At 43.8% G+C, this 27,848-nt stretch overlaps 1 long non-coding RNA gene across 1 annotated transcript; it reads left to right on the forward strand.

The window, feature by feature from the left end:
• Positions 1-1,129: 1,129 nt before the first annotated feature.
• Positions 1,130-27,773, forward strand: LOC120398954. The gene is made up of 3 exons (XR_005594846.1): positions 1,130-1,226; positions 18,360-18,505; positions 27,019-27,773. It is a non-coding gene; the product is annotated as an uncharacterized LOC120398954 (long non-coding RNA).
• The last annotated feature ends 75 nt before the right edge of the window (positions 27,774-27,848 follow it).

Below are 27,848 nucleotides of genomic sequence, written 5' to 3' on the forward strand. Positions count from 1 at the left end.
CACAAAGTAGCCACTCAGGTGCTACACCACAAAATTACCAACCCCTTGTCATGTCTTCCTACTACCCCTTCACTCAGGGGTTCTCTGCTCAGTGTCCCCTTCTGGGTCCCTAGTTTTGGCCCTTTGCCCCCCACACCTGTTCCCTTTATTGCCTTTGTTGTCCCCCAAACTTGGTTGGGTTCTGGGTTCAGTAGCTCCTCCCTAGGCTGGGGGAGGGGCTTTTAGTAGTGGGCGAGCTAGTGCCCGCCCACATCCCGGCACTCAAAAGGACCCCTCCACTCACCTCCTCTTCCCACAGATTAGCCACTCCTTCACCACCATAATTACTACCCCTCAGTCAGATCCAGCCACCACAAAATTACTGCCCCCAAATCAGCTCCTCCCACCCCTGTTTCAGCAGCCAGTTGCAGGCTGGCTGATATAGGCAATGTGAGGGCTGCTGTTGATTTTGAATCCCCCTGCTCCTAATGAGTAAATATAATTAAGCAGTTTTACTCTAGCAGCAGTGAGTGCTGCACAGTGCAGTTCCTTATACCAGCAATTCCCGAGAAGCATCATTTTAAAAAGAACCGCCCTTCACTTCCCCATGGCCTTAATGGAAGAGGACTAAGCAATACGCTTAGAAATAAGTAAGAGGGTGGGAGGCATGACAGTCTACAAGGGTCTGAAGGTCACCAAGAAGGGAGAGGGATTATTTAGGGTTAAGTGAGTCAGTACAACTAGGAGCAATTACGTGAAATCAAGAGTAAGATACAAAAACTCTTGATGGTGAGATCTGTTAATACAATAATGCTAACATGCAATTAACCCATTGCCCTTATACAACACCTTTTTATCCATAGACCTCAAACTGATTAACAGAGGTAGATAAGCAGCATTACCCCTACTTTCCAGATAGGGACACTGTAGGGTAAAGTGTCTTTTGTCAGGTTCCAAAGTGATTTCATGGCAGAATTAAGGATAGAATCAGGTCTCTAGACTGCTGGGGAAATCTGAAGTCCCTACATCACAGGTATACTCTCAAGATTTTAAATAATCTCTCAAGGGAAGTGGTAGAAATTCCCTCCAGTAATGATATTTGAATCTAAACTGGATTTAAGGCAAAAAAGCTAATACAGTATCTGGCATTCAAATATTGTGGTAATGGATGCTCAAGAAATACTGCCAACAGAGATAGATATACCATAAGGTAGAATTCTGCCATTGTTCCTGCAAAGATCAGTCAGGTAGGTCTTTTGTATCTTTGATTTAGTGCATTAGCAGCAAATAAAAGGGGATGGATGGATGGGCTGTAGGCTCATGGTGCTTGAATGGAAACATTGTATATGCTGGTCAGCCTGCAGCTGGGCTGCTTGTATTTTGGTCAGTGTGTAAAAGCACCCTTGGAAAAGCACCAGGATTGAAGGGAAGTGACAAGTTCAAGAGTACAAGGACTGAGAGAGCTGCAGCAGGAGGAACTTTCATTTTCACTCCCATGCCATACTGATAAAGGTTTGTGGTTGTTGGGTTGTTTTTTTTTATCATACTTGTATCTCCTACTTTTTCCCAAGGGTAAACAAGGTCTAGCTGCAGGTTAGGGCTTAGCTAGTATGAAGTGGCTTGTCTTGAACTTACTTTTGTCCATAGCACATGTAAAACTTGCTTTGAAAATGACTATATGACAATTTCCAACATGCAAATCAAACAGATTGTAGAGTTCTGATTTGTTTAAAATTTCAGATCCATGTTTAACAGTTCAGAGCTATCTGCACCTCTGACAAACTGGGTCAAAAATCTCTTGAGAGCAGGCTTTTCTGTGAGATATCTGGCATTTCTGTTTCTGGAACACAAGAGCAGTGGGTTTCGTGGTGTTCCAGCTAGAAATTATCCTAAACAAAACCACCTCTGGATAGCTTTGAATTTTGGGGAAGTTCAGTTGTATCTGAATATTCTGTTTGCACTCTATCATTATAATGGACGAAACTGCAGCTCCAGACCCTTCCAAATATAGATTGAGATCTGAACTTCATGGCTCAGGCCATTTCTAATTCCAGTGCTTCCAGTTCTGGTTGGAACCTGGAAGTGTGAGGCCATGTGAACATTTACCAAAAAAAAAAAGCACAATCAAACAGTGTTTGAAGACTTCTGAATTTCAGATTCTAAAAATGGTCAAAGATCGAAGCAAGGGTATTCTGATTGTATCCAGTCCAGATCATTCATCCAGCATTAGGGGTAGAAGCAGAGAAATTGCCCAGTGCCCCACACCACAGGGGGCCCTGCAAAACTAAGTTGCTTGGGCTTCGGCTTCAGCCCCAGGCGGCAGGACTCGGACTTCAGCTTTTTGACCTGGGTCCCAGTGAGTCTAATGCCAGCCCTACTCTCTGGTTTATTGTGATGGACCCCCTCAAACCTGCTTGTGGCCCCCCATGGGGCTCCAGACCCCTGGTTGTGACTGAATCACTGTCTTAGGACATTTTCATTATCAACAACTCTTTCCAGTGTTTCTCAGGGTAAAGATCTTTTCAGCATTTCTTTCTGCCCATTGCAATGACAAAATCTGGCCCTAGAAGAAGACTAGAACAAACAGGAATAGGTACCACGATTCTGACATCTTACACAAATTGCTCTGTGAGTGGGACCAATGCTCATGAAGGGGGAAGAAGCTGTATCCCGTAAAGTGGTTTAGTAGTACACCTCTACCCCGATATAACGTGAGCCGATATAACACGAATTTGGCTATAACACAGTAAAGCAGTGCTCTTGGGGGGAGGGGGGAAGGGGAGTGCTGTGCACTCCGGTGGATCAAAGCAAGTTCAATATAATGCGGTTTCACCTATAACGTGGTAAGATTTTTTGGCTCCTGAGAACAGCGTTATATTGGGGTAGAGGTGTAGTTGCAGTCCCTCTGCATGCTGTGGAGGTCAAAGAGGAATTCTGCTTTCCATTGTTCCTTGTGTAGCCCTGTTTCTGACGTGCCATAGAGGTATGATTTTAGTTATAAGCTGGGGACGCACCAGTTGGAAGTAACGGAGGAGGAGAAGGGAGGAGGGAGGAGGGTTGATCGGAGGGATGGATGATGGATGGTAATGTGTGTGATGTGTTAAAAAAAAAAGCTAATCTTGGTCTGATGCAATTAGGGCGAGGTATTTAGGGTAGGGGAGGAGCTAGCTAGTCCCAATATATATAGTAGTGGTGAGACATTTGATTATTTGTTTGTGTTTGTTTTGTTTTTTTGGTAAGAAGGATGAATTCATGAACTGAAACACAAAGAAGGAAAGGCCAGAATGATGAGGAAAATGAGAATGGAATGTGAGAGGAAGGAGACTTGAGGAGAGTTGTTTTTTTTTTTTAAAAGAAGGAAAAGAAAGAGGAGAGATGATTGCACTCTTTAAATATAATAATATATAAATAGGGAGGGGGGAGGAGGAATTTATTTCAAGTGCTAGCTCAGTGACGAGGAGGACGGGATAATATGTCAGTCAGGTCATTCAAAGAAGAAATTGCTTGAAATTAGGGGTTTAACCAACAGGGAGTGCAATAAATACTGGAACAGCCGGGGAGAAAGAGGGAAGGAAAAGGACCACACGACTTTAAGATTTAAGAGATAAGTTTATGGGAGAGAGTATGAGATAGGATAACGGGCTTAGTCAATAGGTCATTAAGTGCCACACTGGTAAATAGTACAATGGGTCAAAAATATTTTGATTTTTTTTTTCCAGAGAGAGTGGCTGATGGTCCTGCCCCGCATGCTCGCAGCCAGTGACCGCCATATTTGGGGGAGGAAAGGAATTCCAGGGAAGATTGATTGTGGGTGGCCCTGTTTTTCGCCTTCCCTCCATGGGGGGGGGGGGGCTTGGCTAAAAGGAGTGGGTGGATCGGCTTATGTGGCCTGCATCTAGCAGGAGGTCAGACTAGATGATCATAATGGTCCCTTCTGATCTTGAATTCTATGATTCTATGATTCTATGATTCTATGATCTAGCCCTTAGACTGGAAGCTCCTCAGGTCAGGAATCCATCTTTATCTCTGTTACAAAAAGCTACGCTTGTTGACAACTCTAACTGAATGAAATACTATTACTAATTGCATTCTGTACTGGATTACACAGTCTAGAAAGGACATATCTGTTGACAGCAAACCATAGATAGTGAGGCTCATAACCTCCAGCTAGTTCTGTTGTTAGAGGAAGATGGCTAGAGACAGAAAATACAAACCAATATTGATGCCCAGTTGAAATTACCCCAATCCATTGTGAGATCCTGAAGACTTTATTTAAGTAGAAAATGAGCATGAACACACTGAAAATCTGGCAGGTGGGGTTTAAGGAACACTTTCTAGATTGAGGGTGCAGTGGAATTCTCTGGTCACATATTTTAAGATTTATGTTACTGGCCAATCTTCAGAAAGTTAATTGAAAGTCCTCGTTAACCACAGATCTAGTTTTATGCTTGGATGTGTATGACTTGTATTGAACAGGAGTCAGGCAGGCATGTGCATCTGAGGGAAGAATTTGACCCTAATCTACATTAAAGTTATGTCACATTATGAAATTGCTTTGTGTGTGTATACACTGTAAACCATACAAATGCAAATAATTGTTAGCCAAATTAATTCTTATGAATGTAAACTGTTGTGGTGATTTAAAATGCAAAGCTGGGGAAGGCAGTGGGGAACTGAGGACCAAGAGTAGAATATAGAGTATTGGGATAGTTTTACAGAATGTTTTTAAAAGATAAGGATATTGGATATGTTTTTTTTGCAAAATAGTTGATCTAATGATCTAATTTAAGTTTACTAAGTGAGTGAAATAATGAAATCTTTATTCTCTATTCCTGGGATGATCAAAGGGATAAAGATCTGAAGGACAAGATCCTCAAAGGTATTTAGGCACCTTATTTCCATTGAAATAAACTAGTTCAATGAGAGTTAGGTACCTTTGAGGAGCTGGGCCTGAGCACCTAACTCCATTAGGCTCCTTGGGAAAGCTCAGTCTACATGTATGTTTGTACTTTTTGAAATGTCTTTTGAAAAGAAATGTTGACTTACAAAATCTCATTTGACTACCATACAATTTTTGCCAGCCATGGTTGTAAGGAAAACAATGTCTCTCTTAAAAATATGATAATTTATAGCCAATCAGCAATCCTCGTTGATACATGTGGAAAACAGAAAATTCCAAGCAGGGATTGTTAATTTTGTTATCTGAATGATGTTGCTTCTCACCAGCTCAGCCACTTCTTAATACAGTGTTGTAAAGAGAGTATTGATGAGCCCAACCGAGCTCAGAAATGAAATGTGAGCCCACAGTGTTCCATCCAGATGGATTATACACTCACTTCCATTATGTTTGGCACAGAAGATATTGTTTCAGGTGCCCATGGACATTGCTAGGAGTGGACTGGTTTCAGAAAAGCTGTCCAGGGGCGGCTCCAGGCCCCAGCACACCAAGCGCGTGCTTGGGGCGGCATGCTGCGGGGGGCGCTCTGCTGGTCGCTGGGAGGGCGGCAGGCAGGCAGCCTTCGGCGGCATGCCTGCGGAGGGTCCGCTGGTCCCACGGCTCTGGTGGACCTCCCGGAGCCGTGGGACCGGCGACCGGCAGAGCGCCCTCCGTGGCATGCCGCCGTGCTTGGGGCGGTGAAATGTCTAGAGCCACCCCTGAAGCTGTCCCATTGGAAAACTGTCTCTGTCATCCTAGATGGGTATTTTCTTTCAAGGGATGTATGCCATGGATGAGAATATAAAGGATCTATGGATGAGGTGAACCCCAGTGCTTTCATCACAGACCTGAATGGCATAGGTGGGGCTGGGAAAGAACTGACATCCTAAACTAGATATTTTGGTTTAGTCAGCCAAATGCAGGTAGGGTATAGGATACGGAAATTTGGTGAGTTGAACACATCCTGCCTCAGTTTGACATCCTTCTGCCATTCTGAATAGATCTTGTGGGCTAGCTATAGATCTCAATCACTTGAGTGTAACTCTGGGGTAGCTCCAATGGAGTTACTTCAGATTTATGCTAGAGTAACTGAGGTCAGACTCTGGCCCACAATGACATTTCCATTACAGGAGCTAGTTGCACAAGGTCTGTAACTGCACTATATATCAATAACAATCCCACACAGGGCTTGCTGCTGCTTCCACTGAGGTCAATGGCCAAACTCTTATTGACTGCAGTGGGAACAGGGATCCCTTAGTGGATTAGTATTCGGTTTCATTTATTTATTTTATTGATTTGAAGACTGTCTATTGCCATAGCAGCTATTGGCCTTCAGTTAAAATAGGAATTCAGCAACTGAAATTCCATTCTGAGTTTTCTTTACAACAGTCAATATGATTCCTTCTAGAAACACATGAAAATAACCAGCTTTATCTGATGCCAGCTGTCATGAAAACCTACACTTATGCTCTTCTAAATTTTAATTTTTCACTTCATCAGCCCTCAGTAACAACCAAAGTTACAAAGGAACTTCAGAGCTGGGGGGAAAAAAATCCATGTGTTAATTAGTTATGTGTAGTTTGAGGAGAGCACAGGCAATTTAGATTCACATGTGTGCATCTCAAAGAACTTAAATGAGATAGACATTGCCAGAAAAGTGCTAAATCTAGGGAGGAAAAATATATAAGGTAAAATTTTGCCCTGCACTGCACTAATGCACATCTTGAAAGAGACGAGTAAATGGTCTGCAGTGTGTGATGCTCTCTAGAATTATCTTCTCTGGGAATTGATATGGAAGAGCACTAATAACCTGATTTTCAGAGGTGTTGAGTTCAGTAGCAGCTGCCATTGGCTTCAGACATGTGTAGAAAGATAGAACTCATAAAGAGACATATCTAGGTCCCAATTAAGTAAATGGAAAGCCTCTCATTGACTTGAATAGGAGTTGGATGAAACTCCAAGTGAGTGTGGTTTGACCAAAAGTGGACATTCCTTCAAAATTGTAAAGATCCTTCTTTGTTACTCTAACAAAAATGATCATTGTTCAGAAACTGTATTTGGGTAAGTTATTCTATGTTTGATGTGGAACAACGACTGGACTAAATGCAGTTGTGTAGGCAAAAAGTAGCAGCATACTGTGCTACTTGTTCAGTGACGCAGTACTAAAGGTGCATGACTCAACAGTCCAGAAAGGAAGGTCATCTGTGTAAGAGAGGGTAGCTGTTGATCACCATCACCTTGTATTCTCTCTCTCAGCTAGATATTCCATGGAGTCAGTCATGCACACATTTACTAATCATGCACATGTCAAAATATTTTCTCTCTCTCCAGCATCTCTCTATCCTTGTTTCTGGCTAACCGAGAGTTTCTGAAACATCATAGTGAAAACATGGCAGCTGCTGCTTAGCAGGTTGCAATTAGAAATGTCAAGAACACTTCTGTGGGATTATACCCTTCTTTTTCCTAGATGGGTATGACCTCTAAATAGTCAGACGGCCTCTTTGGGGACTTGCCCCTAGAATCTTGCCCCATGGAGTGAATTAGTGTGGTAATGCTATGAGGGGATGAACATAGACATGGGTGGAAGGGGGCTGTGAGATTTTTGTTTAATTTTGTGCATTTAATCACTTCCAAGAGCTAATGCACGCACAAAGATCATGGCTGCCTTCACCAAGGGCATTAATGATCTTTCCACAGGTTAAAAAAAAATCTCTTGGTGTCTTTGAGACCACTGATCATTCTCTTGTCTTCTGATTTTGTAATAAACTGTGACCACATACACCTTTAAACATCATGTGCATCATTTGGGTTTGAGTCCTGGGACCTGCCACAGTGAACCCTAAGCCCCTCCACACTTGAGCTCAGTAAAATCTGCCTTAGCTGTGAGAAAGTAGAAGGATCTTGTAGTTGCTGGGGCCAGCCATTAGTGGGAAATGTGATCACAGGCCCTAAGGGTATTACTCTGAAATGTGCAGAGCACCCCTAGGATGTGCTGTCATAGGAGTTGAGAGTGCTCCTCACCTGAGAGGAGCATTCCACACCTTCCAGGACTAACCAGCCAATCAAACAGCTAGATGTGGAAAATAAACGTCGACATGAACAATTTGTTCCCTTGAGCTTTCCTTCCTAGGCACACTGGGGCCTGATCCAAAGCTGACTGGAGAGTCAATGAGAATCATTCTATCAACTTCAATGGGCTCTGAATCAGGCCATTTAGCTGCTAAGACCAAAGGGTCAAAAAACCAAAATATGTATTGCAGCTATTTTTCAGGGAGACACCAAGGAGAGAGAACTTTTTACTGAAGGGTAAAAAAAAGACATCAGTAATTTTGACACCTAAATAAACTGACTCATTTTGAAAGCTGCCCTAAGTCCCCTCCCCCTCACTCTGACATCCTCACCTGAAGCCCAGTGATTTATGACAGCATATTTCATTGGTTGCTATAAGGAATCTTTTTCGGAGCAAACTGCCATCCCCTGCCAGAGAGTGGCTTGGGCAGGTCCAGACGGAGGGAGGCAAGCTGCTAAAAGGTAGTGATTGCAGCACTGATCTCTTGCAGGCTCTGCAGTGTGAGGAGGTGGTTCTGCATCACAATGAACTTAATTGAACGAGAAATGCCATTGATTTTCTTTTCAACCCTCCCCATTGCTCACAGCAAGTGCTCAGCACCCTCTGCTCATGCCAACCAGCAAAGTTGCACAGTGGGCAGAGAAAGGAGATTTTTGTTTTTGCTACAATTATGGGTGAAAACACAATGTAAGTTCTCTGGGCTTGGCGCTATCAGTCTGGAAAAGCATTGCCTGTAGAATAACAGCTTCAGGAGAGCGAGGAAGCAGGTTATGTGAGAAATCCTAGCTTACTTTACACTCCTCTGGTCATGAAGTGAAATTGTGCTCAGCTTTACCTGTTTGTTGAAAGTTGTGAAATGACACAATTACCAAACTATTGAAGGGCTCCTAAAAGGTCATTCTGTACCTAGACAGATAAAGGTGCATAAACTGCCTCAAGTCTTTAGGGAACAGGAAAGGAAAACAGTCCATACTTTGATAATTGAATCATTGTCCTTTTTTTGCTTTGTTAGGAAGGTATGTTAACACAATTGCACATTTGAACAGCTAGTGATTTTCTATAGAACTTGTTAGACGCACCACAGAATATAATTATGCTGTTGCTGTTATGTGTAACAATATAGCAAGTATTGGGGTTTTTTTGGTTAATTTTGTCCTCCAGTGAAACTTTGTTGTTTTTTTAATTATAATTTAGGGAGAACATTGGGATATTCTTGCAAATCCATCCCAGAGAGCTTTACAAAATCAAAACTCCCAACCCCAACACAAAAAGAACAGGAATACTTGTGGCACCTTAGAGACTAAGAAGTTTATTTGAGCATAAGCTTTAGGTTCTTTGCAAAGCACAGCTTGTCTTGTTTCTTATGTCACAGACTGTAAGGGTATGTCTACACTACGGTATTATTCCGATTTTACAAAATTCAGTTTTTGGCAACAGATTGTATAAAGTCGAGTGCATGCATCCACACTAAGCACATTAATTCGGTGGTGTGTGTCCATAGTACTGAGGCTGGCTATCATCAACTTCTGGAGCATTGCACTGTGGGTAGCTATCCCATAGCTATCCCATAGTTCCCACAGTCTCCCCCGCCCATTGGAATTCTGGGTTGAGATCCCAATGCCTGATGGAGCAAAAAACATTGTCATGGATGGTTCTGGTTACATGTCATCAGGCCCCCCTCTCTCTCCCTCCCTCCGTGAAATCAACAGCAGACAGTCATTTCGCGACTTTTTTCCTGGGTTACCTGTGCAGATGCCATACCACGGCAATCATGGAGCCCGCTCAGGTCACCATCACCGTACATCTCCTGGGTGCTGGCACACGTGGGACTGCATTGCTACACAGCAGCAGCTCATTGCCTTTTGGCAGCAGACGGTGCATTACACCTGGTAGCCATCGTCATCATACTCCTGGATGCTCTTTTAGCCGACCTCGGTGAGGTCAGTCCCTGACTGACATGGGGGTGACTCAGCCAGGTCATTCCCATCTTCTGCTGAGCATCCAGGAGATGACAATGGCTAGCAGTCGTAATGCAGCATCTTCTGCTGAGCACCCAGGAGATGACGATGGCTAGTAGTCGTACTGCACTGTCTGCTGCCAGCCTAAGATGTAAAAGATAGATGGAGTGGATCAAAACAAGAAATTGACCCAATTTGTTTTGTATTCATTTGCTCCCCTCTCCCTCCGTGAAATCCCAGCCTGCTAAACCCAGGGTTTTGAGTTCAATCCTTGAGGGGGGCCATTCTGTGTAACAGTTGTTTGGGTTTCTCCTTGATGCAAAGCCACCCCCTTTGTTGATTTTAATTTCCTGTAAGCCATGTCGTCAGTCACCCCTCCCTCCATCAGAGCAACGGCAGACAATCGTTTCACACCTTTTTTCAGTGCAGACACCATACCACTGCAAGTATGGAGCCCGCTCATCTCAATGCAGCAGTCATCAACATTGTAAACACCTCACGCATTATCATGCAGTTTATGCAGAACCAGAACCTGAAAAACCAGCCAAGGAGGAGTCGATGGCAGTGCAGTGACGAGAGCAAAGAGGACATGGACACAGAATTCTCTCAAAGCGCGGGCCCCGGTGCTTTGGAGATCATGGTGTTAATGGGGCAGGTTCATGCTGTGGACCGCCGATTCTGGGCCCGGGAAACAAGCACAAACTGGTGGGACTGCATAGTGTTGCAGATGTGCGATGATTCCCAGTGGCTGCAAAACTTTTGCATGCGTAAGGGTACTTTCATGGAACTTTGTGACTTGCTTTCCCCTGCTTTGAAGCTCCAGAATACCAAGATGAGAGCAGCCCTCACAGTTGAGAAGCGAGTGGCGATAGCCCTGTGGAAGCTTGCAACACCAGACAGCTACCGGTCAGTCGGGAATCAATTTGGAGTGGCCAAATCTACTGTGGGGGCTGCTGTGATGCAAGTAGCCAAAGCAATCACTGAGCTGCTGCTACCAAAGGTAGTGACTCTGGGAAATGTGCAGGTCATAGTGGATGGCTTTGCTGCAATAGGATTCCCTAACTGTGGTGGGGCGATAGATGAAACCCATATTCCTATCTTGGCACCGCAAGGGGTACTTTTCAATGTTGCTGCAAGCACTGGTGGATCACAAGGGATGTTTCACCAACATCAACATGAGATGGCTGGGAAGGGTTCATGACGCTCGCGTCTTCAGGAACACTAGTATGTTTAAACGGCTGCAGCAAGGGATTTACTTCCCAGATCAGAAAATAACAGTTGGAGATGTTGACATTCCTATAGTTATCCTGGGGGACCCAGCCTACCCCTTAATGCCATGGCTCATAAAGCCATAAACAGGCAGCCTGGACAGTAGTCAGGAGCTGTTCAACTATAGGCTGAGCAAGTGCAGAATGGTGGTAGAATGTGCATTTGGACATTTAAAGGGTCGCTGGAGCACTTTACTGACTTGCTCAGACCTCAGCCAAACCAATATTCCCATTGTTATTGCTGCTTGCTGTGTGCTTCACAATCTCTGTGAGAGTAAGGGGGAGACGTTTATGGCAGGGTGGGAGGTTGAGGCAAATCGTCTGGCCGCTGATTACGCGCAGCCAGACACCAGGGCGATTAGAAGAGCATACCAGGAAGCGGTGCGCATCAGAGAAGCTTTGAAAACCAGTTTCATGACTGGCCAGGCTATGGTGTGACAGTTGTGTTTGTTTCTCCTTGATGAAAACCCGCCCCCTTGGTTGACTCATTCCCTGTAAGCCACCCGCCCTCCCCCCTTCGATCACGGCTTGCTTGCAAAGGAAATAAAGTCACTATCGTTTAAAAACCAGGTACTCTTTATTAATTGATTATAAAAATAGGGAGAGAACTGACAAGGTAGCCTGGGTGGGGCATGGGAGGAGGGAACAAAAAGGTCACTTCAAAACTTGTTGAATGACAGCCTTCTGGTACTTGGGCTGTCCACTGGGGTGGAGTGGCAGGGTGCACGGAGCCTCCCCCCGCATTCTTGGGCGTCTGGGTGAGGAGGCTATGGAACTTGGGGAGGGTGGTTAAACAGGGACTGCAGCGGCACTCAGTGATCCTGCTGCTGTTCCTGAAGCTCCACCAGATGCCAGAGCACGTCCGTTTGATCCCGCAGTAGCCCCAGCGTTGCTTCATGTCTCCTCTGATCTTCCTGCCGCCACCTCTCATCTCAATCGTCCCTCCTGTCCTCACATTCATTGGCCGCTTTCCTGTACTGTGATAATGTGTCCTTCCACACATTCAGATGAACTCTTTCATTGCGGGTCGACTGCATGATCTCAGAGAACATTTCATTGCGCATGCGTTTTTTTTCGCTGCCTTATCTGAGATAGCCTTTGGGACGGAGGAGGGAGCCTTGAAAAATTTGCAGCTGCGGGAGGGAAAAAAGGGAGAGAAATATTTAAAAAGATTCATTTTACAGAACAAGGGGTATACTCTTTCACGGTGAACAACACTATTCACATTACATAGCACATGTGATTTCGGTACAAGGTCATTTTTTGCATCTTATATTGAGCGCCTGTGGCTTTGGTGTTAGAGATCACAGATGCAGGGCCGAGCAACAGAATTCAGCTTGCAGGCGGCCATGGTAAGCCATAGTCTTTCGGCTTCTGCAACCTTCATAAAAGCAGTGCTCTCCTTTCCCATACCAAGCAAAGCCCATTGAGTGCTGCGGTTTTCGTGTTAACGTGCAGCAGCAGAAAGCAAACTAACCTCCCCCATCCAATTCTCTGGGATGATCGCTCCCCTCACTATGTGGCTGGTAGCAGGGTAGATCCCTCCTAGCCAAACACGAACAGCTCACCGCCCTGGCTTGGCTAACTGTGGGGAGGATTTCTTTTCAGCCACGGGCAAACAGCCCAGTAGGAACGGCCACCTCTGAATGTCCCCTTAATAAATTCCCGTATTTCAGCCAGGTTACCATGAACGATATCACTCTCCTGAGGATAACACAGAGAGATAAAGAACGGATGTTGCTTGAATGCCAGCAAACACCGGGACCATAGGCTGCCAGGCTTTGTCATGCAATGATACCAGATTACTTGCTACTAGCAGTGCGTGGTAAAGTATCCTACCATGGAGGACAGAATAAGGCTGCTCTCCCCAGAAACCTTCTGCAAAGGCTTTTGGAGTACCTCCAGGAGAGCTTCATGGAGATGTCCCTGGAGGATTTCCGCTCCATCCCCAGACATATTAACAGACTTTTCCAGTAACTGTACTGGCCGCGAATGCATCCCAAGTCCTCAGGGAAAATTAATCATTAAAAAAATGCTTGCTTTTAAACCATGTATTATATATACAAAGGTACACTCACCAGAGGTCCCTTCTACAGCTTCATGGTCCGGGATACCGCCTTGGGAGGGTTGGGAGGGTATTTCAGTCAGGGTGAGAAAAAGATCCTGGCTGTTGGGGAGAATGGTGTGCTGTGTGCTCTCCTCAAGGTCGTCATCACCCTCCTCCTCATCTTCCCCATCTGCAAAATCCTCAGGCATGGCTGAGAGTACCCCCTCCTCGGAATCCACGGTCAGGGGTGGGGTAGTGGTGGCGGCCCCCCCGTAGAATTCCCTGCAGCTCCACATAGAAGCAGCACGTCTGCTGCTTTGCCCTGGAGCATCCATTTGATTCTTTGGTTTTCTGGTACGCTTGTCTGAGCTCTTTAACTTTCACGTGGCACTGTGTTGAGTCCCTGTTGTGGCCTCTCTCCATCATGCCTTTGGAGACTTTTTCAAATGTATTGGCATTTTGTCTTTTGGAACGTAGTTCTGATAGCACGGAATTGTCTCCCCATACAGCAATCAGATCCAGTACCTCCCATACGGTCCATGCTGGAGCTCTTTTTCAATTCTCGGACTGCATGGTCACCTGTGCTGATGAGCTCGACTGGCCAAACAGGAAATGAGATTCAAAAGTCCCCAGGGCTTTTCCTGTACACCTGGCCAGTGCATCTGAGTTTAAAGTGCTGTCCAGAGCGGGCACAATGGTGCATTGTGGGATAGCTCCCGGCGGCCAATACCGTTGAATTGCATCCACACTAACCCTAATTCGAACCGGTGATATCGATTTCAGCGCTAATCCCCTCGTCGGGAAGGAGTACAGAAATAGATTTTAAGAGCCCTTTATGTCAAAGTAAATGGCTTCGTTGTGTTAACGCTGCTAAATTCGACCTAAACTCTTAGTGTAGACCAGGCCTAAGATGCTTGTAGCAGTGACTATGAGCAGAGTTCTCAGTGTAAAGGGGCCATAAAGCTGATCTACCCAATCTCTTGAGGATTCCCCTCTGTAAACAAAAGGAATGTCCAGGTGGTGTGGAATTCCTCATCAACCCACTCCCAGCATTAGCACAGAGAGAGAGTTCCTCTGTGCTGGCTCTGTTGATCCCTGGCTGCTAAAACAGCCTTGTAGAGCTATGGGCAGTTGGGTGCAATTCAGAGCACCCTTACTACTGGGGTTGGGCCTTGGGCTCAAGATTTGGCCTGTGCTGCAGAGTTTGGGAAACATACATTTCTCTCCAGTTGATGTTTTCTTGTCATCTGAGAAGTAGTCAAGTAGATAAAGAGCACATATCTACTGTCATAGAATTTTGTCATTGACTTCAGTGGGAGCCGGATCTGGTTCATATATAGTAAATCTAATTCATGAACATCGCACAGATACTGTAAGCAGTATCTCCTGTTGTAATGCTGTATGTTTGTATAGCCATGTTGCTATGATGCATGCACTCTATGTAAGGGGGGAAATGCACTGAAGACTTGTTATTTAAAATGGATGGTGAGCTTTATGTCTGGTTGTATTTCAAACAGACTTTCAGCTAATGGACTTGTCATTAAAGAGTTGAAATTCAAGTAAATGGTAATATTATTGCCGGCATTTCTATGAAGATACACAGACCTGGCTTGAACACTTTATGTAAACCTTTCATACTGTTTTTCTGGTGACTGTCCACATTTGGAAAACATTTACAAAAAATCAGATCTGAAGTTTACATAGTGTCAACATGAGCTGTTTGATAATTGATCCTAACTGAACCTGAATGCTTAATAATTCTGCTATTCAAATAAGAGAAAACATGATTAGTGATGACAATACATTTGAAAACTCTTTCTGAAGCTTTAATCTGATGATTGCCAGAAGTACATTTCAGTTTCCTAAGGGTGAAATTTACAAGTGTACAGGCTACCAACATTATTTAAATAGGACTGGAATTTCCCACTCTGAATTCAGGGGCAGAGTGTTGGGTATTTGCTCAAACAGGCAGCCATTCACTATAGGAGCAGCCATGATTCTCTGTGTACCTCATGTTCTGAGGGGTTTATTAAGGTCATCAGATCTACGTTGTTTGCAGTCAGTTCCCTGGCCACATCCCACAGCTCAGATCCCTCGGCCCCAGGGAGAAAGCTGCTTTGAGGCTGAGGTCCAAGGCATGCAGGAGGCTAGCGTTCCGATACATGGTGAGCTACATTCAACCAGAATACATTGGCTGCTTTGTCTCACTCTGACAACGCAAGGAACTGGAATCCTGGCTTTGTGGATGCTCAGCATCATAGGAATTTTTCTGGCAAGAAATAAAATGAACAGATCTTCTTTCCTGACCCATCATGTGACAGGGGTAGTATCCCTCTGAATTTTCCTACAAGCTATTGGTATTGCTGAGATATCAGAGAGAGTAAAACCATCTTCATAACTACAGTCCCCACAGTCATTTCACTGCATATTGGCCATTCTGCAGCAGTGGATTTGACTCTGAGTGGGAGTCACTCTGTTGACTTCTCTGCAGGTGGATTGGACCCTAATTTGGAGGTTTTCAAAGACACAAATGGGAGCTGAGTCTAATTCCTATTGACTTTCAATGGCAGTGGGGTGCTAAACTCCCATTTGTGCCTTTGAAACTCTCCCCCTACCTGCATAAACTGACTTTGCTTTTATTGTAACTAATATGTTTTCTATTGTTAATGTTTTCAGTATTTTCAATATGGTCTGTAACGATTTTATGAAGGGATAGAACCACCTTGCATATCTCAAAAGCCAGATCAGTATTCAGATATAACAGAACTAAAAGAGTTAACAGTTTCCACTCTACCGCTTGTAAAAGAAGCTCTCAGTGACATCACCAATAGTGTCTACAAGTCTAGCAGTTTGACAGTCTTGAAATGAAATAAAGTGAAATGGTGAGGCAGAGAGCTTAAAAATAAAAATGTCCAATATGTTATGGAACCTCTAGTGTTTCCATAGTGAAATTTGCAACTAGTTTTCCATTGTAAGCCCAAATTTTCTAACTTTCTGAAAAGAAGTTGCTTTTCCTCTGCAATTTCTCAATTATTTTCTCTTGCCAGAAGAGGATTTTTGTGTGTGGAAAGTCTGATGTTAATTATAAAAGGAGTCTCGGAGATAATTCTAAAAATGAGAAAGGTGTTTTGGGTTGGGGTTTTTTTTGTTTGTTTGTTTTTTTAGCATCTTATCTCAAAATTGGATAGATGTAGAAACTTGGGATATGATTATTCAGCTTTCCTTAACAAAAACTTCTTCACCTTGATTGTTTTTATCAGGGATATTGGTTAATTGTTAGAGTCATGTGTTATGGGAGAGGCTGAGGGAACTGGGCTTATTTAGTCTGCAGAAGAGAAGAGTGAGGGGGGAATTTGATAGCAGCCTTCAACTATCTGAAGAGAGGTTCCAAAGAGGATGGAGCTAGGCTGTTCTCAGTGGCGGCAGATGTCAGAACAAGGACCAATGGTCTCAAGTTGCAGTGGGGGTGGTCTAGATTGGATATTAGGAAAAACTTTTTCACTAGGATGGTGGTGAAGCACTGGAATGGGTTATCTAGGGAGGTGGTGGAATCTCCATCCTTAGAGGTTTTTAAGACCCAGCTTGACAAAGCCCTGTCTGGGATGATTTAGTTGGTGTAGGTCCTGCTTTGAGAAGGGGGTTGGACTAGATGATCTCCTGAGGTCTCTTCCAACCCTAATCTCCTATGATTTGAACTTTTAGAAACTCTCTCTGCTCTGGACAGAGCTTTTAATCTGTTGGAAGTTTACATAATTACTGACATCCATTTTAAAAATAACAGTTCTAACTGTGATAGGGTGCTATCTCTTTAAGGGAAGAGCACACTGGGAAACCCTCACCAGACTATAAGATAAAAGAGGACAAATGAAAAAGTAGTATTGGGCAAGTCCTGGTGAAGAAAAGACATGCAGGACTCTTAAGACCTATTAACAGAACCAATTTTAGAAGTATAGCTGATTTCTTTTTTTTTTTGTATGTATGTTTCTCTTTTTGCTAATTAACTCTAGATCAGTATGTATATGGCCACCGTCAGCATAATATCTGAATGCCTTGTAGTTATTAATGGATTTTATCCTCACAACATCCATTTGAAGCAGAGACATACTAGCTCCATTTTACCAATATGGAACTGAGGCACAGAGAGATTATGTGATTTACCCAAGGTCACACAGGAAGTCTGAATTGAACTCAGATTTCTTGAGTCCCAGTCTAGTGCCCTTCCCACTTGACCATCCTTTCTACTTTGTATTTGGCTTCATTTGTATCTGTATTCCTTGAGCCCTTGCACCTCTTAGGCTAGAGGATCCAGAAGAGCATGTATCACATTGGACCTCTTTGTTACAACGCTATTGTTACCCCTTTTGACTCAAATGGTTAGCCAAACGTTGGGGTCTTGTGAGTTGTTTCCATTAGAAGGAGAAATTGATCATGGAGTCAGGTACTGTTGTAATGCAATGCTGTTTATTACAAAGGAAGTACATAAAGTTCTGTTTCCCTGAACCCCAGAGGAATCCAACAGTAGGAGACAATGCTCCTGCTCACAGTTCCAAGCCTCTTTCCAGCCAGGGAATTTTTTGGGTAAAATGCTATCTCTGCTTTCCCCCAGGACTGTGTTTTCAGTGCTTTTCTTGATGTCTGCTTGGCTTTTTTGGCTGCTTTTCTTTGCCGGTTCTCTAGTTGCTTCTGAGTGCTTCTGTTCGCAGACATATTCATCTCCGTCAAACAATACCCGTGAAACCCCTGCGCCCACATAGCTCAGTTTCTGACCCCACTTGCATGTGGCTGTGTTTTGGGTGGTGACTCCTATTGCTTCATCTGTCACTCCAAAAAGGAACTTAACTGTTTCTTACATTACCCTAAATGAAGAGCATCTATTTGACCACCAGCTTCAGTACTAACTCGTAACAGTGTCCTCTAATTGCTAAGCCTGAACATTTAGTCGGGTTTTTTCACTATCATGGGCTATTAGAAGATCTTCTTCAATCCTCTTCACAGTTGTGCTCCCTCCTGTGACAGCTGCTAGCCATCTGAGCTTCCATCTCCTGTTCCTCCTTGTCTCTGCTGACACCACCACAGATACACATCTACTTGTCTTCCATAGGGACACCTGGCAGCTCCATCTGTTCATCACTCTAGGGACTGCTCTCTGATTCCTCCTCTTTGATTCAGTAACTGCCCCATCAGTACTGCTAAAAGGAATCATCTTCCATTCAGAGATCTCAAAGCACTTCAAGGGCAATCAGTAAGGTAAGTACCAGCGTTCATTTCCTTGTAGGGAAGGTCAAGCAATTAAAGTAGTAAGCACTGAAATGTACATAAAAATGATGATGAACTTACTGTAGATACACAGATTTAAAAGAGAGCAATCTAGAAACAGTTGCATGAATATAACAGAAGATTCTGAGGCTATGATATTACTTAGTGCAAGTGACACATACACACACAAAATACAAGTATCAGAGGGGTAGCCGTGTTAGTCTGGTTCTGTAGAAGCAGCAAAGAATCCTGTGGCACCACAGGATTCTTTGCTACACAAAATACAAAATCTCTTGTATATTCTATCTAGGTCCTTGAATGCAGATGACTGTCTGGAATCACTAGGCAAAGTACTCTTAGTATTATTAGCCTGAAATTGCTTCCTGAGAAAGTGATTGAACTTAAAAAGTCAGAGTGGAGAATTCCACTGAGGAGTTACAGAGCTGATGAGGGATGTAAAACCATTCATTACTCCTTGGGTCTGAGGAAAATTAGGCAGAAGTAGAGAGTTTATGTTGAACCACATTCTGAACATTTGAGGCACTAAGAGAAATTTGTACCAAATAGATAGTTAACACACTGAGCCTTACTTAAAGGGGAAGAAAATTGTGTAAACACCTAGGATTCCAATGGTATTTCTTAAGGAGAAATTCAGAGTAGGAACAGCCAGATAAGTTAGAGTAAAAACAAGTCTGAGAAGAGAGGAAATGCACCTTCATGATCCTTGGCTTCTTAGGGGCTGGTTTGGTCCCTGATGCAAATTAGCTGTTCTAAATTGGTCTCCAATCCCTGCAGGCTGTTCTGGCAACTGTGGTTAGAAAATGTAATGTTTGTAGGTGAAAGTGAAGGGAGGGTCTGTGACAGTTAGGGATACCCAGGCCTGTCAGTCACCTTGTTACTCTTCTGCTGCCACGAGGGAATCTTGCTTGTGGTAGCTAAATGTTAGCTCCCTGCCACCACCAGCTTGTCAGCTACTTAAGCAATCTCCTTCAGGTTATGCCAGCCCTGCCCTGGCCTTGCAGGTTAGCAATAGGGGCACTTCAGTCCCTGAGACCCCTTGAAATGTTCCCCTGTGATATCCAGAACCAGACAATGGCTGCTCAGAGAAACCCTAGATCCTCTGCTCCCAAAGGAGCAGTGTACCCCAGTTTTATCTTAAATCACTGCTTCTGCATAACATACAGTACTTGGGAGCACTTGTAATAAAACAAAAGAAGTTTTAGTTAAGAAAGAATGGAAGTTCCACTAGAAACAAGAGAATGATGGGAACAGATAGTTACAATACAAAATAAAATAATTAAATGTGAACTAGGCCTATAGTTATTAATAGTTACCTTTTCCTAGCTAATAAAGTAGGTTTCCCCTCCAAAGTTCAGTCTGTTGTAGAGCTGGCTGGCTTCATAGAAACCAGGATCCAATCTTTCATGACATCCCTGCTCAACAAAATGTCTCCTCAGTTAATGGATACAGAGCATCTGTCTCCACTGTGTAATATACTGAATCTGTCTTTTGTCTTTATTCCCAGACAGGGCAATCCCCTGTCTGTTATATCATTCTTTTTTACTTCCAAGTGGGTTCAGTGTTTATAGTTTATCTTTCATGGTTTTCCATTGACTTTTCTGGGTTGTTGCAACAGTGGACAACTGAGTAATACATTATGTAATCGGCTAGCTAGGGACGGGTGACAACTCCCTCCCACTTGAATGGGCCATCACTCAGACATATAATTCCCTGGTGATTCACTTTCACTCCAAGACCATTAGGGTGTAATTTAATATAGTTACATTATTCCTTAAATATTACCAGTACACACATCTCACAATGATTGAGTACTGATAAGTTACAAGCTTTCAGTAGTGAGCTCACATGCTACCTTCCATGAATAAATACCATGGAAGTGGTGTATTAGATGTAGTGAGTTTGTCAGGTCTGAGACAGGAGTTGCTTGTAAAGAACAGTGAACCCTTTGTCTGTCAGCACCAATGGACCTCTGTGTCACAGAGTCATTAAAAAAAGATGTAGCCTGAGCTAAATTTTGCCTGTTAATGCACATGCACAAGCCTAAGATGTTAATAAAACCCTTGTTTACTGTTACAAGACTATAGTTAAGTGTAGTGCAATATTTCATATCAAGTTATCACTGGCTTGCTCCCATTGTAATAGCCATCGTTACAAAGCTTTAGGATGTCTTTCAGGATCAGGAAGAAGGCCAAATGATCTTGGGGGATCCTGGGGTTCTAGGAAATGTCACCCATGATGGTAAAGCTTGCTCTTTCCAGTCCATCCAAACTCTTTCAGTGACCTTCAGATAAACAGTGTCCAGTGTGGCAGCCTCATCCCGTGAACACAAACCAATTTACCAAAGCATATTTTGGTGATTTCAGTTATAAATGTTTGCTCCTGTTTCTCAGGTCTTTGAGCTTATTGTCGTGTCAATCTGTGATTTCAGCAGGAGCCTTGAACAACTTAGAGTACAGGCCTCTCCACAACAGTGTGTACACACACACACACACACACACACACACACACACAGCTCCCACTGAAGCCAGTATGAGCCACTTGTGAACATTAAGAGTGGTTTAAACACAAAGTTGCACCAGTTTAACTATGAGATGCAACTCCAGCCATGGAGTAACTTTCTAATTCTTCTATCAAATGCTCCATAATTGTGGGATCTATCTAACTGATGTTGAGCTTGTCGGTATTGAGTTTCCCAATAGTCCCAATAGTCGTGGGCCTCTTCCCTCCAGGCCTGTTTTAGACAGTAAAACAAATCAAGTTTACACATTCATTTTAAAGTGAATGTAATTGGATTGCAAGTGAATTTAGGCTTTTGCAGAGTAGCACACTGAGAACTCAGGAGACTGAAGTGCTCTATTCCCACAGTTGGGATGGTTCAAGCAGCTACAGCACAAGCTTTCCAGCATTGTCCCCCCTGGCTTGCCCCACAACGTGCCTCAGCTATCCGCTCCCCTTTTATGGAGGTGGATTACCTACATGGATGGGAGAATCCCTCCCATCGGCTTAGGCAGTGTCTACACTGAAGCTGAGCCGCTGGAGCGTTTTAAGTGTAGGCAGGCCCTTTCAGTCACTTCTGTCCTGGGCTGGATTTGAACCAGTGAGAACTGAAAAGCTGTGAATCCCATCACTGATGCCCTGAGATGTTCAGTCCATCCATTCCAGGACAGGCAGGGACGGTGTCCCTAGCCTCTGTTTGCCAGAAGCTAGGAATGGGCGATAGCAGATAGATCACTTGGTGATTACCTGTTCTGTTCATTCCCTCTGGGGCACCTGGCATTGGTCACTGTTGGAAGACAGGATACTGGGCTAGATGGACCGTTGGTCTGACCCAGTATGGCCGTTCTTATGTTCACTTCCAGGGAAATCACTGAGGTAACAAAAATGTTATTGCCTTGAAACAACACCAGCCCCAGGACAAAATCCCAACATCTCCCTGTAGCTTTAAATTTGGGACCAGTTAACATTCCTAGTGGAGCTCTGCAATCCAAGGGGATGTGGCCATGGTCCTGCCTCCATTGTGGCTGCCTGTGTCTTGCTGTGGGACAGCATTTTGTACCTTTCTGCACACTCCTCCCCAGAGCTCCCTGTAGACAGGCTTCCTCAGGGTACTTCCATTTGGCTGCTACATCTCTGCACTCCTCAGAGGAGCTGCATGGCATCAATTTGCTCTTTGTTCTCCTGTCCAAATGCGCTTTTAATCTAATAAAGAGACTACTTCTGGGATTACAAACCATAAAATGTGGCAATTTTTTTTCCTCCTGACATTCTATAACATTGCCCTTCACTCTAGCTGCCAAAAGCCAGCATCTGCTTCTCTCATTCCCCTGCCGTTTCCTGGGTATGCTGAAGGAGGCCCTGCTTTCTGATTACCTTCCCCCTCTCCTGCACCTGCCTATTCCTTCTTCCATATTACTGCCCTTGCTCCATTTTACAAAGCCTGACTTAGAAAGGGATGGGAGAATTAACTCTTTCTTGCTGGTACTATTTGCACACTAGCTGAGTTGGTGGGATTATGTCATAAGTAGTCCGCATCCTCCTCGTCTTTATTCTCCTTCCCCCCCTCCCCATCCTCTTTTCCTTTCATTCTCCAACACTTCTTCCTTTCCCGTTTCACCTCTTCCCTTCATCTTTCTCCTTCTCACCCTCTTCCCTTTTTAAAGGCTTATATCTTCTGCAGTCAGCACCCACAGCCGTTCAAGGATGACATGGTCCCACACACCTGGCCAGGTTTGTCAGTGACACACTTCCAGCAGAAGGCAGTGGTTGGCAGGACATCCCTGAAGTCTCTGCACACCACTAAAGTAGTGCATCGGGAACAGCTCAAAGGTTGCAGCGCGGATTGTTTTGCATCCCCTTATTTTCACTGAGCTGGCTCTCATCATCCAGTTCTGCGGCACCTCAACATTTACCCGCACCTCCTAGCTCTTCACTCCTCCATAACATCCTCTGGGATACACAGCCAGCACGTAACTGCAGCCCCTTCCCTGTGGTAACTAGCACATCTGCTAAACATAGCCGGTCATATTAACCGAGCCCAAATGGCCCCTGGGGCCTCAAGCAAACCCTTCCCACAACATCCATAAACTGAATTTACTGCAATAAACTGCCAATGAAAAGCATAATCTCAAAGGAGCTAGGAATGTTAACTCTCAGTTTCTCCTCAATTCGAGACCGCAGCTAGTTTCTCCTTCTACGCAGTGTGTAATATCCTGGCTTGCAGGCAGTCCCCTTGCAATCAATGGCACTATATGAGAGACAAAGAACTGTTATTCACTGTGAGTATAGTGGCAGGATCTGGCCGTAAGGCTTCTATTTAGCACTAAAACTGATGTTCAGAATCTTTGGCCTCTAAGTAGACAGCTACGTGATGCAGCTGTAATTAGGCCTCTGAGTACTGAATGTTGACACGACTTCCTATCAGTTAAACTGGAAGAACCATTCATTTTGGCTGTAAGTATCTTGACTTTTAAGAAATCCAGTTTAATTATTGAATCTGGGTGAAATTCAGCCCAATTGAGAAATGAATTGTTATCATCACCCTGATGGGCTGACTAAACTCCTTTCTCCTTAATGAGTTCTGTGATTGACTGATTTTATTTATTTTGTGTGTGTGTGGTACTTGATGGTTGGTTACAAAGCAATTTTTCTTTACCTTAATTCTATCCATATAGAATCCTATTTGTTGACAGCACTCCTCTCATTAACTACCAGTATCAGTGCCAGTGGTGCATCTAATTCATTTGAAGTGAACTTCACCTCTAAATGATGTGATATTACGAGAATTTGGATAATTAGCTAGACTTATTTTAGTCAAAGAAAGTAGCCTTTGAGCAGGAAAGAGAAGCTTTAATCTCAATCATCCATTCCCCCCTACCCCCATCCCCTTTTAAATACATACCCAGCCTCCTAAATGCAACTTTTCTATGTATGGGAAACCCAGAATAAAACAGTTTCATTGAGCAAAACCACTCCTCCAAACATCCGCCATGAGGACACTATGGCTAGAATAGCTGAGAAGATTAGGGCAAACCTGAGCCTACATATACCAGATCTCTTTGACCACCCAAGAGCATGCTTGCTGTCAAGACAGCCACTGTGGCCCTCTTGCCCTGCCAAGATTTTTCTGTGACGTCGATGTGCCAAGAAGAATATTCTGCAGCTAATGCCAGAACCCAGTCTCTTTTAACAGACCTGACTATGCATGTACCCAGCTTTGATTTGTTCATGGGGCCTTCTGAACTGATTTCAAGTGGGCCAAGATCAATGCGCAGCCACCCTTCACACCTGGGGCCAATGAGAGGATCCCATGTGTGGCTGGGGCCAAAGACAGATGTCACACATCACTGACCACCACTGCCCTCTGACCAGATTGCTGGTGGTCTGAGGGCTCTGCACTTCGCTGACAAGGCCACCACAAACTGGCTTGGCAAGTTCCACATCCAATAAGAAGACTGAACCTCAAAGCACTGTAGGACAGATAGATTAACATTAGCAGGACAAATAGATTGCTTTTTCCTGCTTAAATTGGGGGTGTCCTATATTGGCAGCTATGCATGAGATCTGGCCACTTGCCTGAGCTGCTTAGAGCTGGTTGCAAATTTTCAAATTAAAAAATGTGATTTTTGAAACTTACACATATTGTTTTTAGATTTTATGTTTGGAAAATATTTCTAATTTTGTTTTAAAAATCATAATACTTTCCCTTGACCAGCTCTAAACCTGCTGTTTTGGCTCCAAAAACTCTAATTTCAATCTGCAATCGAACGTGCTGTAATGCAATTTACAACTACCCAACAGCAAATGCAGTGCCAGATCCTCAGCTGCTGTAAACTGGTACAGTTCCATTGAAATCAATGGAGCTATGCCTTGTCACGCTAACTGACTAGATGGCTGATTTGTCTCTTAGCACCTGATTCCACTCCCACTGAAGTCAATAGAAACTATCATGGACCTTGGTGGGAGCTAGATCAGACCATTAGATAGCAGCATACAACACTGAAATTATTGTCATTTTTGTAATGCCCTACCCAAGAAACATAATGATGGAAATGTTCTTGGCTAAAATCCAATAATCAGAGCTGGTGATTTTAGATAACCGTAATTTCTCCAACCTGACCAACTCTATAAAAAAATTAATTTCTTTTAACACGATAGCTACTAATACTAAGCATCATTATTAGTTTCCAAATGCCAGACACTTGACCAGGGGGAAATCTAATAAAACTGAATGATGATCTTTGATGGGAGGAGAGGGGTGAAAGCTCAGCTTTAAAATTTGTCCTTTCCTCTACTCAGCAGCCCACACTGAATGAATGTAAAACATTCCATGACTCGCACTCAACAGAAAGAGGGAAATGACTTGTGCCAATGAGTCACCCGAGGCAAACGTCACTATCCGATAAATAAAGCAATTTATTTTTGGGAGGCAAAGTGCCTTTTAACTGGTAGGATCTGCACTACAGCTGCATGTTTCCAATTGTGTGGCTCCCTGGAGGGAATGTATTCTAAGAACACCAGTTACTGGTACATAACCTAGTTCTCTTGTGCTTCAGATCACATGCTCTTTTTACCAGCTCCTCTGTCACAATAAAGCAGGAAAATCACAGGATGTGCACATACTTATAAAGCTGTTCTCCTGTGATTCTGACCCGAGGATTCCAACCGAAGTCCTTGGATTGCTCAGTTATGGATTTACGATGCCCTCAACCAGTCCTACAGATAAACACAGGAGAGAGGGGTTGTTGTTAATAAGAGGTCCTGAATTAGAAACCTTGTGATATGCTGCTAGCTCAGAAAGTACATCGCAACCTTGTCAGCCCGTTAATAAACTTCAGTCACAGTGCTGACCTGCTGACAGGCTCGACAAGCTGCAGATGTCTTGCAGCTTTTGAATGAGGATTGGATGGAATGGAATTTGCCTACAGAGCAGGCAATCTCCTTCAGGGCAGATGAAATTATTATTATTGCCTTCGCACCTACAGGCCCCAGTCATGGACCAGGGCCCCAATGTGCTAAGTGGTGTACAACCAGAGAACAAAAATATATTTCCCTGCCCCGAAGAGTTTACAATCTAAGCATAAGGCAAGAGACACCAGGTGGATGCAGACAGATGGGGGAGTACAAGGAAATGAGACAATATTGGTCAGCATGATAGTCTGTGGTCTCAGTACACACAAGCAGCCTAACCACAGTCAAGGTGTTTGTTGGCATCCTGGTAGAGGAGAGTTTTAAGGGGGAATTGAAAGAGGACAATGAGGTGGCTTTGCAGATGCTTATGGGATGTTCTTCCCATGTAGGAAGAAGCAGGAGGGTGCTTGCCTGAAATTATAAAGTGCCAAGATTATTTTATATTGAAATGTTAATTTAGCCTTAAAAATGTATATGTAAAACTATGTACAAATAATAACACCTATTTGTTAAAGTAGGTATAACCTGCGGTGGTTGCACAAAAGGTATGAACCATCCTAGCTAAGAGGCACTGATTTCATTCTAGCCTTCATGCAGAAACACCTATTTTGGGCAACCCAGACATAGAAATTGGGAACAAACCTGTAATTTGGAAGGATTAGCTGAGCAGAGGTGGCATCTGGATTTCCGAATTAGTCAATGGTGAGGGCTTTGTCCCTCTTCTACTGCAGAGTGGCAGCATTTACAACTAAGGGTATGTCTACACTGCAGTTAAAACCCCATGCTAGCCCGTGCCCACTGACTCAGGCTTGCAGGGCTCAGGCTGCAGGGATATTTAATTGCAGGTAGACTTCTGGGCTAGGGCTGCAAGCCTGATCTCTGAGACCTACTCACCCGACAGGATCCTAGAGCCCATGGTTCAGCCCTCGCCTGGAAGTCTACACTGCAATTAAACAGCCCCTTAGCCCGAACCCCGTGAGCCTGTGTCAGCTGGCATGGACCAGCTGCAGGTATCTGATTGAAGTGTAGACATACTCTGACCCTTGTTAACATATCGGCTTGGTCTGGACATCTAGGACTGCCAGAGGATCCAGAACTTCTGGGCGTTTTAGGACCATTTTATGAACTCTCCAGGTCCGTGTCCGCTCTGTATGTTTTGTTAGTGAAGAGGAACTCCATTAGTCTGGCATTCTTTGTGAAAGTTTGGGAAGGGGATGATCACAGCCCTTAACAGAATCCCAGAGAATATTGCATCATGTTAAAAATGTCTCTGCTCAATCCTCTGATGTCTGTTTGGTGTCGTAATAAAGAAAAAAGGGACCCTGATGCATATGCCATGGGACTATCCAACAGTAGGCAGCTTTGGAGAGAGGTGGACATGAGAGTTACTATGGTGTTTGACTTCTGCAGCCAAACCTCTGCTGAAAATTATATTTTAGGATACTTACCTGTGAAATTCATTTTAACTCCACCCCAAGACTGTAGTTCTTGAGGGCTGCAGTGTTCATTAAAGTGCATGATTTTACAAAGATGGAAGAGTAAGCTTATATCTAGAATAGAGCAGTGGTATTCATAGTTAGAAGCCAACTATGTAGAGCATACAAGTGTAGAGATCAGTTGTATGAATTTGAAGATATTTATACTGTATTTCTATATACTGTTGGATAGATCTAATACTGCCCCACTCCTTTTCCCTTTGCCCTGGTCCCCTCCTTCTGTTTTCTCCCTATTCATGTACATCTTCCATTTCATTACTGCAACACCCACCCTAACGTGTTTTGTCTATGCACTGTTGTCTTGTATTTATCTAACTGTGACGAGATCCCCTGATGCATACAGTATTTGGAAACATACGCAAGATATGTCTTTTTCCTGTTTGTACGTTTTATTGCCTGTTTCTTTATAA

Source organism: Mauremys reevesii, linkage group 2 (genome assembly GCF_016161935.1).
Source record: "Mauremys reevesii isolate NIE-2019 linkage group 2, ASM1616193v1, whole genome shotgun sequence".
NCBI classification, from domain to species: Eukaryota; Metazoa; Chordata; order Testudines; family Geoemydidae; genus Mauremys; species Mauremys reevesii.